This window comes from Ischnura elegans, chromosome 2, assembly GCF_921293095.1.
Source record: "Ischnura elegans chromosome 2, ioIscEleg1.1, whole genome shotgun sequence".
Lineage (NCBI taxonomy): Eukaryota > Metazoa > Arthropoda > Insecta > Odonata > Coenagrionidae > Ischnura > Ischnura elegans.
The window spans coordinates 45,238,121-45,257,579 of NC_060247.1; the positions used below are offsets into that span (position 1 = coordinate 45,238,121).

The 19,459-nt window shown below is 37.1% G+C and overlaps 1 protein-coding gene across 2 annotated transcripts in view; it reads left to right on the top strand.

Annotated features, from left to right (window-relative positions):
• Positions 1-19,459, top strand: part of LOC124153661 — a 779,682-nt gene that overhangs the window by 642,945 nt on the left and 117,278 nt on the right. The window contains exon 7 of one of the 2 annotated variants that reach the window (XM_046526960.1): positions 2,616-2,665. The exons of the other annotated variant lie outside the window; for it this stretch is intronic. The gene's annotated coding sequence lies outside the window, so the exon portion shown is untranslated. The remainder of the gene's footprint in view (positions 1-2,615; positions 2,666-19,459) is intronic. 2 annotated transcript variants of the gene reach the window in all.

Below are 19,459 nucleotides of genomic sequence, written 5' to 3' on the forward strand. Positions count from 1 at the left end.
CTCGGAAATTTTGACCTATTTTATATTTTGTTGTTCAAATAAGTGTTCCCACGCCTCACTGTGAATCTTTCCTCAAAAAAAGGTAAAGATATTCTTCGAATGTATGCATGGTTTTTCTCTATTGAGGTTTTAGTTTTCACGTATTTTTTTCTCAATATATTTCGGAACAGATCTGTTCATTTGTCGCTGGTATTATTTTACGAAGCTAATCAAACTTTTCTGAATGTTTGGAAGAGATTATAAAACTCTAAAAGCTTTCATATTTTCTTTTTTCGCGATTAAAAAGACGATACATAAAAGCAGTGGTAAACTAATATTTTCTTATTCTGAAATTAAATTAATGCTCATGAAGGTAAAACATCTAAAGAGGGATTAAATTAACCACCCTGCATTTGGGAAACTGGATTTTTTTCAACGGATTATTTTTGTGGCTATCATGGGATTGGGAAATAAGTGCGAGTACAACAAAAGGAAGGAGTATGGATCAGGAGGGGGGATTGTGGGGGAGAGGAATTATTACCACTACGCCCGAGACGGGTTACGAATAACCCACGCCCTCTGTATTTTCAAAATAATCGGAGCATGAAACGGGGATTGGGTTCCTCTTTGTCCGAGAATGCCCTTTCTCGGCAAGCCACGTCAGAAACTCCATCGCATCAAAATGAATCTATCATATGTATTATTTTTTTATTGGATTGTATTGTCGCAAATTACAGCCACACATGAACGGGGTGCAGGATATGTATTTATTTAGTAAATGTCTCCCGTTTAGCTTACTCACCAGTTTATTGAGCCGCAATATAAAAAAATACATACACATTAAAACATAATAAATTTAAATAAATAATAATGCATGAAATTTAATTGTATTGACCTTAAGAATTTCTGTTCAGATAGGAAAGAGCTGGGTTGGCAAAAGTGTGGCTAGGAAGTGAGAACGGTTCAATGTGATCTGGAAGAGAATTTATGAGGGAATAGGGGCGGAAGAGGAGGGAACGTTTGGTCAGTGACAATCTGAGATTGAGATTGAGAAAGAGAAGGATCGAATGCGTGTGAGTGGATATGAAAACATTTTAGTGAAAACATTTTTTGCCCTTGAAAGACCGTATGAAACTAACAAGTCGCGAGGTGTCAACATAAAACATTTCATTCATAATTTCAATGTGAAAAATTAGAATATGAACTTAAGTTAAAAAGTGGTCCGGCAAAGTGCAAAACGTTTTTAAAATAGCACATGGGCAAGAGTAGAGTCGGTAAAGATCATTTTTTTTAAGATAGTACATAACTACTTATTTAGTGGCAAATATCAATTCATCGTTGCTGAAAGTTGAAATTGAAAAATTGAATTACTGATAAAAGAAATATATCCGCGATACCTTAATTCGGGAAATCGTACAAAAGAGTAAGAAGAAGCCCATGCTTCTCAATTTTCCCAGGGCTCATGTTAAACATGCCTGTAATGATACTGATTTTTTCTAGTTTGGACAAAATTCAGTACCAATAGTAAACAAACGTAGACATTTAACGGGGTAACAGAAGAAAACTGATTTCAAGAAGACTACAGAGAGAAATATTATCAGCAATTGGAAATTACAATCATAACTCACAGCAATCGTTATCAACAACTAAAGCTTTTCTTCATAGTGGTGTTTCAAACTTATATTTTCTAAAACGTAATACGCAGTGCATTTAAACCGTCTGTATGCCGTATGAAATATACTCTTTCCTGCATTCAATCAGAAGCAGGAATTCTACTGAGCGCTGATCATTTATTTTTGTTTAATTTCAAATTTTTAATGCATCCATGAATGCAATGCAACTGAAACAGAGTCATCAATAACATAGTATTTTAATGTTGTCATTAGGAATGCTTTTTTGTACAAATTTACGCTATTTCCTTCCGTTTACAGTCATGCTCAGACAGGTTAATGTTAATGTGTTCCCAAGGACTCGCTAATAGTTTGCGTTTCAATTGTGTATTTTCCTAGTAAAATTATTAGCAGCATGAAAATTGTTGGAGCTCTGTCACACTCATGCAAACTTTTTCTTTTAATAATTGCTTGGGAGTAATTAACTATTTACACTTACTTTGAAAAATTGAAATTGAAATCCGAACTACTCCCATATCAAAGCTTTATTTACTATTCATTTGCTAAGAAAACTTTCGCCCTGCATCAATTGTCTGCTGCCCACAAAGTAGTTCAAATGCAGTTCGCTACACTGCAGAAAATTTATTCATGAAAGCTGGAAAAGCAAAGCCCTATTTCAGTCGCATTACCTTGGCTTTTCAATTATGTACTGTATTCTTCTACTGTGGTGGAAAGTTCTCTTTGATGGCTATTTACCAGAGGGTGATCTTGTTCATCAATTATGAATTTGAGAATGATGAAAGGCGTTCCCGGGAATGCGTCAATTTCATATTACACATATGTATGTTCAACGAAATCAAATTTTTGAGCTAACAACATCCGGTTGGTTTCTGAGAATGCTTAATGACGCTATTAATAACTTATAACACACTACCCTTGGTATCCGGTTACAATTACGAAGGGAATGAGATTTCCTCCTAAGCTGATTCTCGCTCTAACGTCGTTTTTTTCCGTTTCTTCTTTCAGGTTTCCTTTTCCTTAGGTGAGGAAACCAAGATACTCATACCAAACTGAGGGTAAGTAAAGATGGTTTACGAGACTATTTAGGTATATTCTTTGTAGTGAATGTTTTGTTTGCATGTCTCTGGAACTAAAACAAATATGCAAAAACGAATGTCTTCGTAGCTTGCTGAGTCAAGAAAAATTGTGATGCAATAAATTATAAATACGTAACCTTTATCAGTATTTTATCGAACAAATTTGGTCAAAACAGGTTTTCAATTGACTCCATTTTTAATGTCATGCGTACTATTTTTCTCGTTTTTATCAGGTATTATTGATTCAATTTACAGATTAGGATAAATGTAGAAGGGAGTATTTACAAACCCTGGGTGTTTTATTTTTCTTACCAGTTCATCGGGTGTTATTTCATGTAAAAGGCATTTAAATTTCTACGTTTCAATTCATTCGTAATTATTATATTTTTATGCTCCCATGTCTGTACGTAAATTTCATCAATTGCAATAACTTCACAAAGCTGGAAAATTTTCCACAAAACTGTTTATATATCCTTGTATCAAAACAATTTATGACCCCCAAATTTCGCAAGATGGAAGAGTGGCCCGTTCATATCCCATAACTAATATTACACTGTGAAAAAAAACCAACCTATCTCATCCAGGCAAGTGTGCGAGAGTTTAGCCTTATTTACACTGTTGCGGAAAAATGTTTGTAGGTTATAACTTTATCTAAAAATAATTTGTAATACCTTAATTTTGCAAGATGGGCTGATCCATGCTAATCCCTTAGCTGATATTGCAGTGGAGGAAGAAAAGGCCAACTTATCTCATGCAGGCAAGTGTGCGATATTGTAGTCTCTTATTCTCACTCTTCCCGCCCGAGGATTTTGGCGAAAACCAAGCCTCTACTCAAACCCCCGCCCTTATCCAGTAATGACTAAATGATGCTAATCAATATTAAAGCATGCAAACGACCGCAAGGGTTTGAGAGGGTAGGAGGGCCTTTGGCCGCGTTGGTGGGGGAGGTAGGCGGCTGGGATAAAGGGGCGGAGAAGCAAAGAAGGGGTGTGCGACTGGGATTTCGGTGGTTGAGGTAGTATTTGAAGTGACCACCTCCGTCGTGGAGGGAGATCCAGGCACAGGATATGAGGAGCGCAGAATTAGGAGGTGTGTTAAGGGAAAGCTCTGCCCAGGAGCGTTATGTGAAGGGAGTGGAGGAGGAAAATATTCTCACGCTCACTCACACTGTTGGCATAGGGTAGATGTTTGCCAAACCAAAGTGTGTACTGATTATCTTCATTTACCCAATCTTTGCACGTTTTATCTCTTTCTCCTTTTCGTTTATACCTGCTTTAATAAGAGAGGCGTCAAGAAATATGTAAGCAACGGAATTAAGATCGTTTACTACTTCGAATAAGATTGATTTTTCCAAAATAGTAGGTACCCCTAACCTAAAATATTATTATTCTATTTTATTATTTCGTGGCTATCGCTTTTTTTAGCAGGCCTTACCCCTTAAGTAAAGTCATATAAAACCAATTTATGTAGCATCTCTCGGTTAAGCTTAAAAATTGGTCAGTAAAATATTTATTCTAGATTTTTACGAAGGTTGAAATTCGCCGAGAAAAAGATATATAGCCTGTGGTTTCGTTATGGTAAATCGTCTAACTGATTTTTTCATAACAAATTGCATACTATGCCTAAAATTTTACCCGTTAGCTTGCCTGCGTACACCGGGAAGTATATGGTCTTAATAAAAGTTTTAAAGTGTTATTTTTTGTAACACATTCTGTTGTTTAAAATATAATTCTATAAATGCATTGTCTTTGCGATGCGGTTTACCAATTACTAAAACATTAATGTCTGTCGCAGGATAGCGAACATGAGGTACGTTTAACTGCTCTAAAAGTTATCGTGTATACAATAAGAGTAAATTCGAGCGATTTTTTTCCGTGATTAGACTGATTGTTAATTTGAAGTGTAATTAAAATATGGTGACTACTTGTATTCCAGTGACGTTTATTTTAAAATATAAATTAATTTTGTGGCAAAACAAATTTGATTACGCTGAAATTTACACTGAGATGAAGTACAGGCTTTTTTAAGAGCAATTCTAGTTTGAATTTAAAAAACTTTCTTAACATTTGCCCGAATGTGAACCTGTGAGAAATTTCCGCAGGTACACCGAAGTTTAAACATTTTCTTGCATTGTGGAATACTGAAGAAAATTAGATCAGTCGTATCTGCGGAAAAGGAAAGTTCTGAGGCGTTTGGCGAAATCACGAGTGGCATACTAAACTGCAGCTTCACTAGTTGGGAAAGAATTGTCACCGAATAGCAGGGCGGAGGGATGGAATGGGAGGGGGATGAGCGCAAGGAGTCGTGAGTTGGACCGTGAAAGGGAAGGAAGGGCAAGATGTTTACGAGCGGAATTGAAGGGCGAGGCCGGGGAAGGGGGTGTGGCGTTAGCCGGGATGAAGGTCGCCGATCTCTCGACCCTTGAAGCTCTTCCCACGGCCTCCCTCGTGCCTTCTCATCATACCGCCTCCATCCGTTCCCGGTATCCCCACCGGCAAAGTCCGAGGAAACATAATGTGATCAGTCCCTGAATAATAGAGACAGGACTATAGGGGCACCCATCTCTTCTTCTCCTTCGGCAACCTCTCCATGGGCTCGCCATCACCTTCTCCTCACGGCACTATCACCCTCGGCGCTCACGATAACTATCCGCCAGTGAATTGCGGAGGATACACCCAGCCAAAGGCTGTTTGCAGTGCAACCTTCTTTTCACTGTAAATAAACCCTGGAAAGTCATGAAAAGTTTACCATTTTCACCGTATAGATACGTATTTATCCACTGTACTGGATATACTGCACGAATATATACCTACATGTTTTTTCTATGTTTTTGATATGATTAAAATTAATTGTCCACAAAATTTTAAATAACGCCTCCCATATTCAGATAGAATGGGAGCGAAGCAAGCTTATTTAAGTTCTACATATTCCCGTTGTACTTCCATAGGTATTCACTAGAGTACCGGTAAATAGCAAATAATAAACCTCGTTAAAACCTATTCGCTATGTAGCCTTCCCTATTTACTCCTCATATAAAACATTTTAGATGAATTTTTGATTTATTCATTTCTATAAACAACTAGCTTTTTATTTATTAAAATAAACTTCTCGAAAAAAAAGCAGATACTATATTTTTAATTGGCATTCTAATTAACATTCAGCCAGCTTGAAAGTCAACCTGTAGTTGGGCCCCATTTTCTCTTTCCTCATCTATAGAGGCCTCACAACACCACTAGTGAAAAGTGGAAAATGAAAAAATAATCTTATCAAGAAATTTTTATCAGTGTATCTTGCCTTATCTTTTGCATAAAATAAAATGCGTATTTTCGTGTTCTGAAATATTCTGCGAGATACAGTAATCCTTAATGCTGCGAACTTAGTGTTTCAATTTAAAAAGCATATTATATCATTAAATTTTATCGTTCCAGTAACACAGCGTAATTAAGCGTACTTTTTCATAATTCATTTGCATTTTAATTAAATCTTATATAGGAAAGCTATTAGACATATATTTCCTGTATTCGATTTATAGGTAATTCGATAACGATTCATGGCAATTTTAAAAGGTGTTAGGCATTGGTAATTGAAATTTATACTCTAGCGCTCACAGCAGTAAAAGTTACAAAAATCGTCAATTATGGACGTCGATTGCCTTTTGCAGACTTTACAATTGCAAGCCACCGGCCCCATTCGCGATGAAGAGCGCTACTCCTTACTGAGAAGTGAGATCTTTCAATGAAGTAAGGCTGCACAGGTCCACGTGTATCCGAAGGGCTGAGAATAGGAGTAGGAAGCAGACGAGCAAACATGATGGGCAAATTGGATCGCGTGTGTGATGATGAGTCATTTTTTGTGCCCCAGGGGAGAAGAAGGTGAGGCCGAAGAGCGCTTTTCCTACTTCCGCTGTTTAGGAACAACCAGGGTGGGGGAACTGGACAAACAGAGGGAAAAATCGGGCAAACAAAACGCCAGTTTCAATTTCAATTGCACGTTGAAATACGCTAAGTTAACAGGCACGTTGGATCATCCAGATTTCTTGTCCAACAAATCGTCCTGGGACGAGTGAGCCGAGTTTGGGGACCTGTTCGCCCTTTGTCACGTGCGATCAACGCTGGTAACTAATATGCATATTTGATAGTTAGCTTAGCAAACATTTCATTGGCATTGATGCGTCATCCATGTGCAAATGTTCGCTCTACAGCTTTCCTCTGGCATTCATCCTCAATTGGGAAATGAGGTGCCTCACATTTGAGTCAAATCCAATTATAGTTACATTTTTTGATTAAATTAATTGCTAATATGTGATACAATTTCAATAAAGTAAAAATTATGTATTTTATTCACTATCTTATTTCAATTTTATCAATTTTGCTCTGGAAATAATTACAAAACATCATCAAGCTTTTCTCAAAGGCATTATTTCAGTTTTATAAATGCTGACTGTTTAAAAATTTGGCTACTTCGTATAACATTGCATTTCGATTTGCCATAAAGTGGTTTCTCAGGCTTACCTCTGCTAAAAATTTGTTTGGCCCATTCAATAGTATTTATTTGTCGATTGAATCTTAGTCTTATTTCTTTATCTTATTTAATATAGCTAACCATGGAACGCATTTAAATTATATTAACGTAAATATTTCTAGCCATATTTAGATTTTTATGACTTTTTAAATATTCATTATTTTTAATTAAGTACAATGGAAAAACTTGCTGTAAATTTTTTTATAAATATCTTCATAAAGATGATATCTTTTGCCTATTATAAATCTTTGTAAATAATGCTACCATAGATTGTTTTAACTTTGTAAATATTTTATCACAACTGATAGTTTTAGGAGAATAACTTATGAAAATTTGGACCGCTGAATCGATTGTAGTCGATTGATCCTCAGGTTATGTGGATGTGAAGCAAACTTTCTGTTTAGTTTTGAATGGGATATCAAATGGAAAGAACAAAAGGTAGAGTAGCAGTGTGCAGCGAGGGTCTTGATAAATACGGTGGCAGTTTCACAGCAAACGGGAGGCCGGCATGAAGGCGTTGGGAGCCCCAGAAAATGAGTCATTGTAACGTGGATTTGACAAGAGGAAAAAAAGTTTAAGAAAAGTTTATTTATATAACGGCGCTGAGTTTATGGAAAATGAATAGCAAACGGACTCCATATGGTTGCCAAATGAGTGAAGGAATCTGAAAAAAAATTCATTCGACGGGTCTCACTTTCCTCTTCAAATATTTCCGCGTTAACCCTAAGAATTATGAGAACCTTTAAAACTTTAGACAGAGGAATTTTCAATTTTTTTTACCAGTCACACGAATTTTTAAATGGGTAACATTTTATTTTTATTTTTTCCTAATTCCTGCATCAAACTGTTACATAATTCTTGTACTTCTGAAAATAAATTGACTTCAATGACTACTATGCCTATTTTATCCAAAGAATCTCAATATGTGCTTTATTTATATTTCTGGATCATTTTGTAGCTAGTGATATCAAACCACGTTTTTCGTAGCCATACGTAACATGTTACTTCCGTCATTTATCTTTCATTAATTAAAACTTGAAGTAATTTATGTTGTTTTGAAGGAAGTTAACGGAATATGAAATTTCGGGTCATTTGGTCATAGTGTAGAGTTTATATCGTCTAGTATAATTAATCATCAATAAAATCATTTTTTTTACAAGTAGGCTTTTATTACACGGTGGTGAGTAATTTTCTGTATCAACATACTTTATTTAAAAAGTCACCTTGATTTTCGATATATGACGGAATAATGCACTTTTTTACGAATGAAGGATATTTGTACGTGAGAATATGTTTTGAGAGAGCGGAGGAATTGGGTGGACTGTAAAATTCTACTGTAAATCCTACCCTTAGAATCCGCACGTAGGTCGAAGAAGAAGCATTACTGCAAGTTCCTGAAAGATACGAATCAGGATACGGTTGGCGGTTGAGTCCCTGCCTTTCGAACGGCAATTAGCGTTACTTCTGAAAATTTTGTCCTTTTGTATGAATTTTTAATGCTCTCCAGCTCTCTATATCTACCTCCAATGCAACTAGAGAAGATTCTACCATAATGCGCTTTTGCTTGTAGATTTCTTTGCATGTATATCAGTAGCGAGTTGAGGAAGATAGTAAGAAGTCGAGAAATATATCAAGAGAAGAGAATCGTTGCGATTCAAATAGCTGCAGGGAATATTGAATATCAGTCTGGAAGTGAATCGTAAACATCAGTTCAAGGACATTCTGACCAATCCATCAACATCTGCGTGTGATGGAAGAGACGAAGTCCAAGATAGTGAATCCGATGGGGACTTTGGCGTGATAGCAAATGCATAGTTCTATCAAACAAAATGCAGCTGTCCTTTCATGAGATAAATTCCAAATAAACCAGACAAATTTGGAATCGAGTACTGGGTTTTGACAGATGTGAAATGAAAATTCAGCCTAAATGAATTTCCACATTGTGGGAAAGATGATGATTGGCCATCAAATCAAGCGTTGGGGAAATAAATAGTTACTAAATTGACCGTAACATACAAGAATTCAGGAATAAATGTAACTTGTAACTATTATTTTCCATCCATTCATAAAAAAATGGAAAACTTCTCTTGCATGGACGATCTGAAAAAAAGGCGTGACGCACAAATATTCACGACTCCTAAAATAGCCATGTAATCCATTCAACGCGAGTGTTCAAAAATACCTTAGGCCATACTCTTACGTAGAATCAGGCAAACTAGAACAATAATGTACTTTCACTCAGCAGCATGATCTCAGACGACACTATTTCCGAAACGAATACAAGGATACCGGAGACCATCCTATTTCACAATAAAAACAAAGCGGGAGTAGATATGATGGATAGCATGTATCAATTTATTTACACGTCTCCAAATCCAACAGCCCTATCTCCACGGGCACAAAAAAGAAAAAGGTGCCAATACCATTAAATTGAATCATTGCACCAATTTCCATTCCATTTTCCAAATTCCTTTTCATGTGCAAATGGCTGGTGTCCTAACACCCCCTGCCACACGCTTTTAAGCGGCTTGCGGGTTAGTGTGTAGATTTAGATGTAGATGAATAAATCGTCCAATGAACGCATTCAGCGCAAAAAAATATTTTGCGGAAACAGCGCTGAAAAAATACTGTCTGCCTGAGATTTACAACAAATTAATAAGTTTTAAAAATTTTAATGCAAATTTTGTAAACCCAGTCCCCTTTGTTTAAACATGTAACACAACTTTTGTATTGAGTGTATGTATTTTCATTATTTGATTTGCAATTGACTACTACATACGGTTTAATTCATGATTCTTTAAAATAATTGTTATTAACTTTTGACGATGGAAATAATATTTAATAATGTTAAATAGTGTTTTTAATGAACTGATTCAACAATTAATGCGATTAAACTTAATATTGGGTGAAAATTAGGCGTTTCATTCCAAAATACATTTTAGGGGTCAAATGACCCCTAGCCGTCCTTCTAGGTAGCGCGAAACTCCCGTCCTCCTAGTGTTAAATTAAATTTATTCTTAAATACACTCTTTCTCAGATTATTCTCGGTCAGACCGCCTCAAAACCTACATATTGACTTTTTTCCGTTTTGACAGATAATTTTTCCAGGAGCATGGCTGTGGAAGATATTTCGTCTTTCTTAGGTACCTCATTCAAACTAAAAGTACACAAATGGTAATAATAATGGTAATAAATAATTACCATTTGTTTTCTTTTATCATGGATAAATCAAACTCGCATAAAATCGAGCCTGAAACGATTTTATATCTCATTCAAAGCCTCTTAAATCCTACGTTTCTCAGTTTTTTATTTCTTCTTTCATCATAGCCCCGTGATTGTTAGAAACCGGGCAGTAATACCTGCTGCCGATCTGCTAACTTTACTACTGTGCTTCAGTGCAATACAGTACATCCGTGTGATGATTGAACGGAAAGTATTATTGTAACGCATGTACCGTTTAAACCGTTTTTACCCAGGTTCCAATCGCCATCTTCGAGGTACATTATGTGTTGCTATCGTGTGTTACTCGGAGACTTACCGACCAGATATGTTCAGAAGAAGCGTTGGTGAATAAAAGATACTTATTTGATCGATTATTTTACCATAGCTGCAGAGGTTACTAAATTACGTTATATTTTCTTCTACAAAATTAAATTTTCGGGCTCCTAAAATTTGCATTAAAATTCTTTAGTAGTTAACACAGTAACATCGGTTTGGTCAAGTAAATACCAATACTTTTCGATAGGATTTTTTTTAAACGGCTTTAAAAAGTCGCTTATGAATTCGTGAGACACCATAAGGGTGGATAACTAATTTGCACTTCAAAAAAAAACAACGCTCTTAAAGAATTTATGTCCCACAGAAGTTTATGTGGGTTAAAAATTTACGAGCGTAAAGAATAGTTTTTGGACTTCGCACACTCAAAAGTATGCATGGAAAACATATGTATCCAGATGATTCCGCAAATATTTACTTAATTGTACGCTGTACCTTACTCCTATGGTTCACTTATTGCCTACCTAGACTAACAAACGATCTGATATGCGATATCTGATACGATGCAGTGACCATCATATGCACTGAAATTAGGCAGGTAATGTGAAATGCTTTATTTATCAACGCTATACATCTCAGTTGTTACATCATATCACCATATTTACTGCGGAGGTCACCTTAATTAGCTTCATGTTCGAAGTAGGCGGAAATGACTTGTGCAATAAACTTCATAAAATACCTTTCATTCATTTTATTTATATCTAAATTATTGCTCACTCTCTGTCAATTATGTGAAATAATTGGTCCTTTAATGATTAAAAAAGTACATTTTGTATTATTTCAAAGCTATTTGTTGCAATAAAATACCTGTGTCTGTAATACCGCGAAGTCTCTCAATGTATTTCCAACGTTCATCATTCAATATTCATAATGTATAGTTTATTCAGAAACCTTCAAAAATAATTTGAGTAATATTGTCAAGACAAAAATATCTTTAGTGGAGCCATAGTTTTATCCCCGGGAAAGATTATTTGCAGATGGAAATGAGAGCAAAGGAAATTTTTCACCCAAAGAGCGCAATTAAACGCTGTGTCGGCACTTCACTGTCAACTTTGGAATAAGGAAGACGCATACAAACACTCGCTCACACATCCACGATCACAAGGCAAACACATAACAACACATGTGCTTGGTATCAAAGTAAACTACGCGGAATAGGAGATGTTTTTTATGCACGTTTTCATTCGGAAAAACGTCAGCAGAAGGAAATTTTTAAAAGGCTTTCCCTCGGCTCACCTAATTCTAAGGGAACTTGCGCGAAATTTGTTTGCCGGCGCATAAAAATTCCGTTTGAATCCGAATGTACCGAGCCTTGGACCAAATGAAGGGGGGGAGCATAAAAAATCGCGACGTTGGAAAATCCCGAACGAACGATGAAGTGCGAGGCGGTAGGCGATGAATGGAGGCTAGAGGGGAGCGGGAGGGCGGTTAGTTCGTTTTCTGAACGGATGGGCTGCTCGGGACGGAATAAAATAAAAGACGAACGCCCCAGCGTATAAATATGAGGGTGCCCAGTGACGCGCAAGAGAGAAAGATATTTGGGCTTGGGTGAAGGGATGTGTAGAAGAATAAAACAAACAAAGGAAAGGTGAGGAGCGAAGGAAGGATCTAGACGGCGAGCCGAATGTCACGATTTCCAGAGATCGCGAAAGGATTTGGCTTTGAGGATGACTGATGTCAGTCTGCGACATAGTTCTCCTTTATTTAGGATGCTATGTACGGAGGGGAGGGTAAACAACAGGTGTATTCACGAATTCATATGATCAAGATTTCTGATGTATAAGGCATGAGCGAGCTATCCGGTTTTTATATTGACTTGAATACTTAATTCAATCGTTTTTGACCGCCAATTTTCATGATGACGTGCCCAGGCCTCAAACAGAGGTGGAAAAATGTCGGTCGAAATCGATTTTTTATCGAAGGAAAACATAAAAAATTTCAACAAAAATCGAAATTTGAACCATAAGATCGATGGATACAAAATATTGACTGTTATTTGATTTCAAATTTGTACTAAAACATGGTTACTATTCGAAAAATACCGAAGATCGAAGTTGAAAAATCGAGTTTAGATCGGAACACGAAGATCATGACTCGATCTTGATTTCCTCGACCATTGACGATTAAAAATCGATTTATCGCTAAGATGATTATTATGATATTTAATTCATGTAGCGTCATGCTTCACACTTTCTTACCTCCTCGAAATAAAAGCCGAAGGAAAATGAAAGTATACTGTTCAAAATTGAGACGCAAATCACAAATCAGATCACATGTGGACTTGCCTAAATTATGCATCATCTTTTATGTGAAGTTTGTACCACTTTTAAAATTGCCAACTTTGCATACCAAAGACTATAATTCCTTTTTCTCGGATGTTTTTATGGAACGGGGGAAAATATAGAGGCCATGACTTCCTGCGAGAACCGAGGAAGTGAAAAAAATGAAGTGGAGGTGCAAGCTCGGGTGTGTTGGATTATGGGATGTTAGCATGGGAGAGCGCATAGCATTCTCTGGAAGGTTGAAGATAAATATCCCCGGTGGGAAAACCGTGCCACCGCTCACTATGGGAACTAATTAGCGCGTCCCGTAGCCTGAGTGACGGCGATTCCAATTGCCTCTTGCTCGGCAATCTACCAGATATATGTGAAAACTCTGGACGGCGGCGCGTGTAGTTAACTCGCCGTCCGCTGCAGGGACCCGTCTCACGCAGCTGCCTGTAATGAGCTCGTAGTGCACCTGTCCGAAAAAAATTAGTCCAGTGCTGGTTAATCAAGCGTAAAAGGATTTTACTACAGGAAGTGGTGGGTAAAAATGTGCCAAGCGTAATTACTGAGCACTTTGCCTCTCTGAAATTGTAATTTTTCAATGACGTTTCGTTTTTCCGCGTGAGAAGTGAGAGAAAGACTCGTTCACGAACGATTTATTTGTGAGGTGATACCAATTATATGCTCCACGTGATGGATAAAATACAATTTACACTTTGAGCTGCACAAATTCGATAGTTTTCCTGAGCATTGGAACAAGACATTTGAAGCATAATTTTTGTGCATGATCTTTTTTTTACTAGGCGTTACATTCATCAATCAAGCTTTTCTTCTGTTTAACTTGTCATTTAGATTACGGAGAATAAATCTTGAACTGTCAAAATTTATTACGGATGCCTGCAATACATTCTTCCAAAACCACGGTAGTGCATAATATAGTGTAATACATTTTGAATAAATTATAATTATTTTAATGTGCTTAGTTGAGGCTTGAGAAAAACCCGACGAAAACAAGGTTATAAAGGTGTTATTCTTGCTCCAACCCATTGTATCTAATTCGTCCGTATAAAAAAAATCCAAAATTCTTGGAAAAGTTATTCATAATAATATCGGCGGGTATTTTAATGGAATATTTTGACACTCTTTTCAGCCTTTTATATCCAGGCACCGAGAACGTCGTTGCCTTTTTGTCTAGTGCTTAATATTTTCCTTCAACCCCCACCCCATGTGAAGAGATATTCCCATTTTCACGGCGTCAAACCCAGGCTCTGGGGAAGAAGAAGTGAAAAAAGGAATAAAAATAATGCCAGGGATCTTCGGGATTGAGACGGGAGGGATAAGGATGTCGACCACAGGGGAAGGGAGAAGGGGGAGTACGGTAAGGAGACGCGTGGAAGGAGAAGTGTGGGTTCAAAGAGAGGAAGTGTCGCCGTGCAAGGGGAAAGGAAAATTTGAAATAAGTAGAATGAGAGGATTTTGTCTTTCATGAGCTCACCACGTATAGCCGGTGTTACGTAAAACTCATTTCCACCATTACTCAGTATGTAGTACATATTAATATCATGTGTATGCATATCACTAGAAATTCTTAAATTTTTTATATGCTTGCATGCATGTAAAAATTTTAAGAGTTTCAAAAGATTTTTTTTCAAAATATTTTTCATCCTAAAACCTGTGTAATGATAGATTGAATTTTACCCACTAATCTGGTAGTTATGTCGTTGCGCTAATACAACAGCAGTCACAGCTGGAGTAAATATGAGACGATGAAAATGCCAAAATTTGTAGGATTTATAGTTAAATTCGAATTCGTAAAAATTGTTGCTCAACTTTTTGTAAATGGAATGCATGGATGGCACTTTTTCATCAAAAGTAGCTGCTTGAAGTTGAAAAAAAAGTTGCAAGGAGCAACTACAATTTCAGTTGTTTGTGCACATTTGTGGTGCAGATATTTTTGAATGCGTACAGAATAGCGATGAAGAGGTTTGGAGAAACATAGCTAAAGTATAGATAAAAGTTTTGGTTTAACGAATGGTGGAGGTATCACTATAACGGCTCATGGGATAGAGACATGTGGAGTAGAGAAGACATTTCACGAGCCCACCACCGTATTTGCCTGAGTCGGCTGTGAGCCATGGCATCGGATGAACGGGTCACAACTCGAAGAAATGTCTAGCATTTTGCCTCTCTTAGCCTAAACGAGGGATCCTATAAAAATATCTTAGCGTGCTGAATAATTTACGTGTTAAAAAAGGTATAATTGTGCATTTTACATAGGTGAGTTGTTTTTTCATATTACCCATTTCATTTCAGCTCCTCTTTAGTTTTCCTCTATTATTTCTCAAAAATATGGTATTCTACTATGAAAAGTAGTGATTTTTAATCCCTTAGGGCTAATAAAGATGAAAGTTGAATAAAGGAAATGAACAGGTACTTACTGTTACAATTACATGTTTTCACCTAAACAAAAATGCAATACCGTGGTTCTCAGATTCTACTAGTTTTATCTCTTAATACAGAATTGCAAGCTCCATTTTGCTCACCATCTAATGTAACTAAATCATGCAATTTTTTTAATGCGTTTAGTCACATAAAAATTAATTTTTTTAAATTGAATGATTTAACTGGATAAATTGAATGATTTAACTGTGTTCTTCTTGAAAGTCACTTTCAGTGTCAAATAAAAAAGGCCAATAAAAAATAAACTTCTTTTTGATTGGTACTACTGTGACGGCTAAGTGTCCTTAAATTTGCAAAAACTCTTAAAATACGCAATAATATATTTCCATTAAACGTAATTTATTTTCATTTTCTTTAATGAGTATGATTTCGAAAATAATCCATCTTTCCCTATGGAATGTGAGACTATTTAGTAAATATATGATTATTCTGTCAGGCACCCGACCTAAACTAGCAAAGTCTGTCTGTACGGAAGAATTTAGGCAGTAATGACATCGTAGCTTTTCCTTCTATCCTCCATTTGCTCTTTGAAAATGTTATTTTCCCGAATTTTTCAGAAATGCATGCTGTCAGATACAAAAGTAAAACGGCTTAGGGCTTCAAATCTCCCCAAATTCCCGGCTGGCCCTAATTCGCTCGCTTATTTTCTGCCGGCTCTAATTTCTGGATTTTCGGAATATTTTTTGTCAATACGGATCCTACCCTACTTCCATTCACTCCTCGGCTCAGCTGTAGGCGTTTCAGCCCGCTCTCGACATCCAGCGCAGAATATTCGGAATTAAGTAGGAGGGCTTGGAAAAAAAGCGAGGAAATTTATAAACGAAAAATGGCGGGCTGATGAATGGGACAATGGCCGTGAATGGGCTCCGAGGACGTTTGAATAATCGCCCTCCCGCGGAGAGTTTTAGCGAGTCTAAGGAGTCATAGCAAACCATAGAGCCGTGCAAACACGGTCGCTTTTCTCTTCCGTTTCGTGTGAGTGTGTGTCTATGCTCGCCTACGGACTTCCGGGACAGGACGGGTTAAAAGGGGAAATATGTAGGTGGCGGAGGGGGATTTTGAGGCATTATTTGTGACTTGTAGTGCTTTTCTCCGGGTTTGGGGTGTTATTTGGTGTGCGAGGTTTAAACTTGGGCCCTACCACCTTTTCTTCAAATCTCCGAAAATAAGAGAGAAGTCGAGAGAGGAGGCTTTGTAAGAGGACGCGTGAAGAAAAGACCTCTCTCCTGCTGCGGACGTCCAAGAAGGGTATAAAGGTGATAATGTTGTCCCCCACCAACCCCCGAAAAAGGGGAGAACTCTATTTATTCCTTCACACCCCCTTAACAGAAAATCGCCCTGGAAGGAAATCCCGGCGCCTCTACCAAAGCGGTATAACTCCGGCGCCTCCACAAAAACTCCCTTCAGCGGGTGTCGAGACCCGCCGGGTGTGTGGGCCGGGACGCGAAAGAGGTTGGTTGGTGGTAGTGGTGGTGTATGGCCGAGGATTTTTCGGATATGCTTTTTGGGTGAGGATAGATGGGAGGCGTTGGAAGGCCCAAGTTCTCGTCCTGCCAGGAGATATCGTCCGGGAGAAGGAAATAAGAATGGGCGCCCCTTTCTTTTTCCCTGGGACTGGACTTGGCGGATGCCCGTTGTGAGGGTGATGGCAGGAATAAGAGGAGAGAGCGGTGGAGTGGTTTGTGGGAGGGAATCGTGAGTGAGTCCTTGCGAATGGTGTGGACGCGAGTGTGTAAAGGGAAGGACCGAGCTTTCTCCGTTGGTCTCCCTCGGTTTTGGGAGCCATGGGGAGCGAGAAATCTTTTATATCATTTTTTGTGGACACGTACGAGAAAACGATGGCGCGGGGTTAAGGGCTGGTCGTCTGCAAAAGCGTGGACTGGCTGAGACGGATCCTTTCCTCTACCCATTGCTCATATTTCTTTATTTTTGCTCTCCTTTTGGCTGGGATTATTCCCAAGTCCGCTCCTGCCTCATACTTATAGCTTGGGCTGAGGGGGAGAGATTATTACATCCCCTTTTGTATAAATTTCTCGCAAAGGAAGGCGATAGTATTTTATCATATTCTCCATAGTTATATAGAATTATCATAAAAGACTGATGCGAGTTTCAGCAAGGCTTGAGAGAAAACTGAATCGCTCACATTTTGTGTTTGTTTTTATTCTTCGAATTAGACGTCTCAAATATTCTTTTTTAAATATGTAAAAAGCTTCAAAATGTGTGGTCTTAGTCACTCGACAAGAGAGACACCTTGCATCGACATTTGCCTACACCTAGAACGAAAGGTCCAAGGGGACCACGACTCATCGTCCCATCCGATGGAAGGAGTGCTGACTTGAAGTGCTCTCATCAAAGCACTCCAGCAGGGATCGGGTGAACCGATGAAAAATCTCTGCCACCGCAGAGATTTGAACCCGGAAACAATGGGAGGACAGTCGGAAATTCAGGAGTAAGCTAATGTCAACGCTGGGTTTCTCTCTGTCATATCAGCTAAGAACGCACATATTGAATTTAATTAATTATATAAAGAAACTGCTTCAGGTTAAAAAAAAAGAAAAAATATCAATTGTAAGTAATGCTGTTTCAATTTTAACCATGATAAAAACCCGAACATTTTTTATGATAACTCGACACTTTTATTAATTTATGAAATAAAAGTTATTCACACAAAAATTTATTTCAATTTTGGATAAGTCAAAACAACGTGCTGTATGCAAACAGTTAATTCAATGGTATTATCATGTGGTGCCACAGTAGTTTGACTGAGAAATTAATGGAATTTATGGAACTGAATGAAAAAATACTACCAAACAAAAAACCACGTGAAAATAGCCTTTCAAAAATGACCGTATTCTTCAGCACAGGGTAATTCGACGTCTGGCTATGACTGATACAATTAAAAGATTGAAGTTTTGAAAATAAAAGCTCACTTTTCATGTACCTTGATTTTTCCTCCTTAATATTGTGTGTTGAACTACTAACCACGGTATTTACAGGCTGATTTGAAATTTATTCCAAATATAATAGCATATGAATACAATATTTAGATCCATTCTCATACATACTTGAAGACACTAATGGACGGATTATGCATGAATAAAATTTTGAAATAATCTGCGGATCATTTGCAAAATAAATGGTAGGTAAGAAAATTTAGAATGAGAAATTTTATATTAGAGTAGCCCTTTTTCATGTCTATTTAAGAATGTATCCAGTAAAAATGATAGTTCTACGAGTTGTCAATATTAAAATTCAATATTTTTCATATTTAATTCCACAAATGATATAAATTTTGACTCTCATTACTTCCATGGGCATTGGTATAGCATTCATATATGCTTGCATTATCAATGATGTGGATGTAAACAAGATTTGTTTAAAAAAAATGCTCACTTTGATTTTTGCCTCCGTAATGTAGTGTAATGAACTGCGTATTGTGTGGTGGTACTAATTATGGTCTAGTTTGAAATTTTTTTTATCGTATTAAGAGTTTATGTGTGTTATTCATGTAATTATTCGCCAATTCCACTCATTATAATTGACAAATATTCTATTGAAACAAAAAAATTCATGATACTCATCGAGAATTTTTCAGCAAAATAATGATAATTGTTAATTCAATTTATTTATGATATGCAGTATACCTACCATGGTGTTAAAATTTCGTCCCATTACTACACGCATACAGAGAAAATAAAATATTCAAGCAGTATTGATTATTCATACCATTTGCTCACCATAAAACTGATCACTGTCCAAGTAAAAGGAATCAAAGTATTTATCGCAGATATGTTAGAAACGTACATTAGTGTTTTGAAGAAAATTGATAAGCCTTAGAACAATTTAGGCCATGCCAAAAGGACGTTAATGGTCATTATCAAGATGAATAGTCCCATTTAGTGAAATTCATACCCGATTCCTCTTCGCCCCTAAGTTTGTGAATGGTTATTACAGAAAAAGTGAACATGTA